Raw genomic sequence first — 7,500 nt, 5'->3', positions numbered from 1 at the left:
ATTTATCATAAACATAAAAAATGGCAATGCCTAAGGAATATATATACTATATATTTCATTTACACGAATTTCTTTATAATGTCAGCAAACTTTATATTTTATTTAAAGTAATGAATAGTGCAGTGTAGCTAGATAACCTAAAACTATATCTACGATTTTCTTACTTATATTTGAAACCTTCATTAAGCATCAAGCATTCATAATACTCAACTCGAAACTTAGTAACAGCATTTAAATAATATATACACACAGTAAAATACAATATTAATTAAAATACTTAAACTAAGCTTCGAATAAAATGTATTTTAACCAATTTGTTTGGCATACATTGTTTACAAGGAAATTAATTTATCTTTCATAAATACAAATATTTTATAATATAACTTTCTGAAGTGAGCAATTTCATATACTCTTAGACAAAAGAACAAAATGATTCTGCTCCCATGGAGAGTGAAAGATCCCAAGCAGCATCTTTACACTAGAACTTACAAGCACGACTTTGAGCAGAGCCCATACAGTGAACAAACCATCCCCATATGTAGGACATCCCAACCTGCGACCTACTCGAATTACACCCCACCAAACTTATGACCAATAAAATCTGAGAAAAAAAGAAGTGAATATATCCCTTAAAAATTCCGCTATCAAAATGAAATATCGAAAGTGCAAATGGATAAAAACAAACTATACATAAGCGCTAAGTTACATAAAAATATTAAATGTGTTAGTTACAAAAGGAAATGCAAAATTTTGAGGTTACGCGTGCATTATATGCTCTTTCTCAACTTATATCCATTCTAACTTGCAGGTGGCGGCCAGGAACCTAACCAGAACAAGATATATATTTCTGCAATAAGACAAACATAGGCCTCGCAATCATACACTACGGGATAGCAAACTGCAGAAATCAATCATACAAAGATATTAACAACCAAGATAAGTTTTATAGCCAATATTTCAATTCTTAAGAGGGGAAGGATTCAACAAACTATTCTCTAGGTGCTGGTTCACAGGTGAAATAACACTCTTTTCAGATAATTTCCACAGAATTACACCCGATTATTGTACCTTGCTAAATCCAAACAAGAAAGCCACATCACCAATAATCGTTTGGCCAGCCATCAAGTTTAACATCTAAAATTTTTCCTTTTGATGACGAAAAAATTCAAGTTGATCTAAAATCAAGAATAAAATGGACTGGATAACCTATTAAATACAAAAGTTGGACACAAAACCCGCAAGTTAATTTAAACAACTCTACCCATGAAAAACCAACAGGAGCATAAATAACAAAGAAGAAGAAAATGTTAAACCATCGTGAAGAAAAACAATCGAACCCTTGGCATGCATATAATTTCTGGGAGGGTAAAATCCTTGACAACTAAAAGCAACCATATGAGCGACCATAAAAGACAAAAGACATTCCGAAATGGATTTCTTATATCTCACAAAACATACTAACCAAAGTAACTTACTAAAATTAATATGTTTACATAAAATAACACCAACAGAAACTCAGCTAAAAGGATGAATAAGCATCAACTATCAAATTAAAGACTGGGAGTTTCCAACCAAAGGAACAGGAGTATTTGAAAAAAAAAAAAAAATCGAGAAAACAAACCAAGTTACAGGAAACCAAGACTCATTATTAATCGGCTATCAAAAGAAGAACCTTAATTCATTTTTACTCCTTTAACGTAAAACTTTTCCTTCCAGCCCTCTCAAAATACAAGAAAAGCAAGGAAATGTTAAAATTTAAATTAAACGACTGTGATACGTTTCGTATGACATAAAACCTCAGTTTTACGACGACTGAGGAAGTAAGTTTAACAAGAGACAAGACACCTCGGTTGACGATGGCCAAGATGGTAACATAACTCAGCTTGCTACTCCACGACCACTTTATATTACGTAGTCAGTCACGCACACCTTTGCAAGAATACTGTTCAATACTTCATTTCCTGCTCAATATCCATGTAAATTTATCGTAACCTTAGATATTCAGCAGCAGATATTCAACATCGCGTTCCTTCTATTCCAATTTGAATAATAATAATAAAAAAAAACTCGTAAGGCGATGGTGTAATCTTCAGCATTGTGCAGCAACAAGTCAAAAATAGTTTATGGGCAAAGTTGAAAAACGGATAATAGTAGGCTACATAAGAAATCAAGCCTATTATATCACCATCAACGAAACTAGGATGAGGTAATGTCTTATTCATGTGTGTGAGTGTCAAAAGAATTTATGAAATGGATTATTACTATTTTTTTTTATAGTTCCCTTTAGCACCGTTTCTGTAGTTTCGATAATAAACAACCTTTTCAATTTCCTGACGTTCGACCACACTGATTTTAATATACATTAATTTTATACAGACGTTTACTTTGAAAAAAAAAATTTAGTATGATGTAGTGAATTATATGTTAATTTACGATTAAAAGCATGCCAACAGGATTTTCCTTCACGTAATCTGCTTATTTGAGATAGTTACACGCTGGCCGAGTTGACCTAGGTTGCCTACGGTCTTCATTGTACATGCCAGAATCGCCCAGAGCGAAAGTTAAAAAGGTAGCAAGGCAAGTCTCGCGTACTCAATCGTCTCACATGATACAAAGATGAATACAGCGTCTTCAGGTCAAAGGAATTTATATTGGTGTTTCTATTGAAAAGAGGAGCATTTCCAAGGACAAGCCTCCAAACAACACTGCCAAGAGCTACATTCGGCCGTAAGTTGTGAACAAGTCGTTACTACCAAGGGATTCAGAGCCGATGAAACACGGTTTTTCGGCAACAACTTTTTATCAAAGCATCGGATAGAGGTGAAAGTTAGCAAGTACCTATTTTATAACCCTACCTAACTTTTGCCAGTATTATTTAGTACATAAATGCCATAGTTTTGATATCTATATAGTAAAATGAAGTCGCCGATGCCGGAAACGAGAAAATCACAGACAAGGATCCTAAAACAATTTGTGACAAACATATAACGTCAGGTAGGCGGTGATTCTTACACAGCCTAGGCCTCGACAGATTTGATTATGGCCAGCAGATTACAGAATTGTTCCCGTGGTTACAAGACTGCATTTGTGCTACGGCTTGCCACTTTGTATACAAGCGAGAAGACCCGTGGCAAGATTTACTATAGCGTGAAAAAGTAATCATTTCTACAGTGGGTAATGGTTACTTGGACGTACCAGAAGTGTGGGCATGAGCTGTTAAACAATCACAGACAATATCCATGAGAGCATGGAACCAGCTATCATTGACATCGCTAGCGACGATAAGGACAGGGATGGCGACCTTTTCCTCAAGAATGACAACAAAGACATTTTGTAAATAAATTATGTATAGTGTTTTAATAAAATATATTTATTAAAACACAAGGATTATAACAACATGTTCCTCCTCCAAACTGATTTCAATATATTTTCCTTTCCAAACATATCAATATAAATCCCGTAACATTTGATTGATATTAAGTAGGTAAATAATAGCCTGCCCTCAAATTCTTGACTCCTACCATTACCTTTTATTTGCAACGAGTATATGAGCAGTGTTTATGGTGCTGTATGATATAAATAAAAAAAAGAAAAGTAGCAATGGGTTATATTAACTGAAATAAAACAATGGTGCTGACCTTTACACCTCTAACAATTGAGGGAAATAAGGTATCAATGCCTTTCATTTGAATTCTACTTCTAGTGACTGCTCCTGACTTACTGCAAATAGAAGGCAAAACAAAACGGATTGTCTTTTTGCATCCCCGCTCTGGATAGATGTAGATCTAACGAATGAGCTATAGACTGGTTCATTATGTGGTTGAATTACATACACTGAATTATTTGTAAAGTAGAAACAATACAAATATCAATAAAATCGAAGAAATCCAAGCTAACGACTTGGTTCCAATAACCGCTGTGGAAGATGCGATGAAACCTCCACAAAATAATAATGATAAAATTACTGAGAATGATAACGGTATCAAGGGGACAATGACAATTCCTGCTGCCATTATTGATATCGCTGAAGCCTGGGATGGGTACTAACAAGGCCAAGAGAGACAAGGTCTACCCAACTGGATGGAGTCGCCTCCCACCTGGGGTAACTACGTAGGCAATGACGTATTTTAGAGGTACCTACCTGCTCATTACGGAAATTCACCTGCTGATGCAATAAGGAGGTAGACAAAGCTCCGCCTACATGGGGTTTTGGGGGAAGTGAGCAGACCTTCTCTTGACCTTGACCTTGGGTACTAGTGTCAATTAGTGAATATGCCATAGGCAAGTGGGCAGAGCCACAGTGGAGAGACATTTTCCCCATATGTAAACTTCTCTTCACTGTGGGTGGAGCCTCATGATGTCATAGGTTAATGCCACTATTGTGTTCAAAACCCTTACCTGCGAGTTTGATGGTTCTGGCATAGGAAACACACTTTTACTCTGATAAGTACCAGCACTACTGAACTTAGGTATTAATTAATACGTGTGAAAATTAGGTAGGGTTATAAATTATACACTTGCCAGCTTTCACCTTTATCCGATGCTTTGATAAAAAGGTGTTGCCAAAAAACTGTTTCATCGGCTCTGAATCCCTTAGTAAGTGTTGTGAATAACTTTTATAGTATTTACATGTACTTCATGTTTTAATCACACCAGGTATAAACCCACTGGCCACTTCCGCTACATAAACCAATTTTGCAAACTGTGTGACGACCGGGTTAACAAAATACCTCAAAAACTGATAATTAGATCTAGATGATGAATTTGGGCAACCGCCCGGTGCATTATAACCAAAACCTCGATACTGATAATAAACTAAAATAAAAACATACACAGTATCTATAAGTAAGAGCTCAACTCTTCACTGCACAGTGGCCTTGGCAGAATACACCATCCACTGAAGTACTCCTATCAGTCTCAGGTGACATCTAATTGAGAACCAACACTACCAAACTTTCAAACTGCATATACCTACAGCGGATTCTTTTGTTTTACTTAACCATTTCACAAATATTCCAGTACTGTGACCCTCAGATGTACTATATCCAATATATATCCTGGACTTCTGTCGGGTAGGCAGCAATTTGATTTTTATGAGAAAATCGACTTGGATTGCTATGCTTAGGGAATGATGATAAAAAACAAAACTGCATAATATCTTCAAATTAGCTCAAGGTGAAAAATTAAATTTGATGAACAAATGCTTTTGAAAATGGATTTTTTTAAAACTGGGTGTTTTCGTTTTTCTCAAAAATACTACAACGTAAAAAGGTTTTCGAAATGGTTAATCTCGTACCCAACCATTTCTGAAGTGGCCACATTAAATTTCAGTTAAATAAATGGTGACCTTTAAACCAGAATCCCCAGTAAGGGTACGGACAAATACAATGACTGCACGCGAGTCGTACTTTTGTGTAGGGTTCTTCTGAAACTTCATTTCACACAAGGAAATTTAAATTAGAAATTTTCACTTAGCACTGTGGAGATCAAGACAGGGTTTTCAATGAAGGGTGAAAAAGAAAGTGTTATTTATCGAAGTCCTCGACATGAATTGCAACAGCTGTTACTGTCTTAAACTTGATACTGCACTAGCTATGTCATCTGTCTATGTAAGCACGCACGATTTATCAACTACATAGTAATTCGCTCAAATACCCCATTACCCAGAGCAAACCACTGAACCGTCAGCCAAATTTACTAACTAGTATTTCCAGTAACATCATACGCTATTTAATAACATGAATCATACATTAATGTACGGGAGATACAAATATTTAAATTATTTACATGATAACTGAATGGATAGTCAAAGTTGACTGTATTACTGTTTCTACGCCAAAGATCCAGGTTCGAATCCTGGCCATGGAAATTTCACTCACCGATTATAATTTCCCTCGGGCGTCAGCCATTCCTAAAGTACGGTAAATTCGATATCAAATTATATTTATGGTTTAACATAAATACACAAACTTTAAGATGCCGTGAAAGGTACATAAGAGCATTCTTGACCCTGTGAGGGGTATAACTTGGATGGATGTCGGCATGGGACACAGCTGCACACCCTGTTTGATATTGCAAAAATGGAGAACAAACAAAATGCTAGGTCCTGAGGTTTTGAATGTGCATAAAAGACGATATGTATAATAGCTGATTGGTTTACAGCTGGATGTTTTAGCACTTTGTGAAAGAAACGTTTAATGCCTGTGGCATGAATGGAAAGAACAGTGATAGTCTCTGGGGTAGCCGAAAGGTGCAAAGCCGGAGAAGGTGTAGTACTTGTAGTTCTAGTATGACTGGGGACGAGTGAAAGTAACAAATTTATGATAGTTAATGTATACAATCAGGGAATGAAAAAGACTGATAGTGATAGAGAAATTTTTCAGTTAAGTTTAAATCTATGTTGACTGGGTTTGGAGAAAAGAACGGGTGGTTGTGTCAAATGTTAAACACAAGTAAACGATAGAGACGGCAGTATCTGTAGGTAAATAGTTCGGAGAAAATGAGAATGGGGTGTCGTAGAAATGAGTTTGGAAAAGTGCTCAACTGCTGCTCATACGTGCTTTTTAAGAGACGAACTTCAGAAAGAAAACTATAGGGAAAAATTGCTGGATTATGAGGGTGTTCAAGTTAGATGGAAAAACTGCGAGATGGAATGTAACGGTGATAACAGGAGTGGAGGGAAATATTTTGATCATTATGTGGTTGAAACTAAAGTTACGATAAATACAAGTTTCCGCTGGAAAGGAAGACGTGAAAAGAGGCTGTAAATGTAATTAAGAAAGGAGAGTTTATTAAGAAGGAAACAGGATGAGGATATTAAAGAGAAACTGGATGAAAAAATGGGATGGGCTACAGTTCACGTTACAAAGGTCGAAGTAGTAGACATGCAGTATTTGATAGGGTTGTGGGATCAGCAAAGTTTTTGGGCATAGGAGTACCAGGCGAGGGAATCAATCAGTCACAGGTGGGATGAGGAATTAAGAGGTCGTGAAGGAAAATAAAGACTGCAGTGCAACTGGACGAAAAAAAAGATACCATGCTGGTATACAGAAGAGCTAGGGTTGTCATGGAACAAGTGAGAGAAAAAATGAGAGTAATTAGAATATGGAGGGAAGACGGTAAACAAGAATTTAAAAGTAAATAAATAAGACGTTGCTCTACAAATGTATCTAAGAAAAACAGATTCTAATGGAGAGATGCTGTCTAAAGTGAATGCAGTCCTGGCTTGGAGTGAGTATTCTGAAGATTGCTGAAAATGGAGGGTAGGAGGGAGGCAGGGCTGGATGATACAAGAGTCGAAAGGATTAAAGTCTGAAGATGCTTATGGAAGCAATATTGAGGTAAAGTTGGCATTGACAGGATTAGAACGGAGATGGCATATGGTATGGCTGAAAAAGTGTGACTGGGGGTTGACCACAGTGTGTGACGTATGTCTGACTGAGAGAATACTTTCAAGGAAATGGGTGCAAAGAAACTGTTCTCTTGTATGATAAGTGTATA

Source organism: Macrobrachium rosenbergii, chromosome 55 (genome assembly GCF_040412425.1).
Source record: "Macrobrachium rosenbergii isolate ZJJX-2024 chromosome 55, ASM4041242v1, whole genome shotgun sequence".
Classification (NCBI taxonomy): domain Eukaryota; kingdom Metazoa; phylum Arthropoda; class Malacostraca; order Decapoda; family Palaemonidae; genus Macrobrachium; species Macrobrachium rosenbergii.
The sequence above is the reverse complement of the archived record's forward strand: the minus strand, read 5'-3'. Positions refer to the sequence as shown.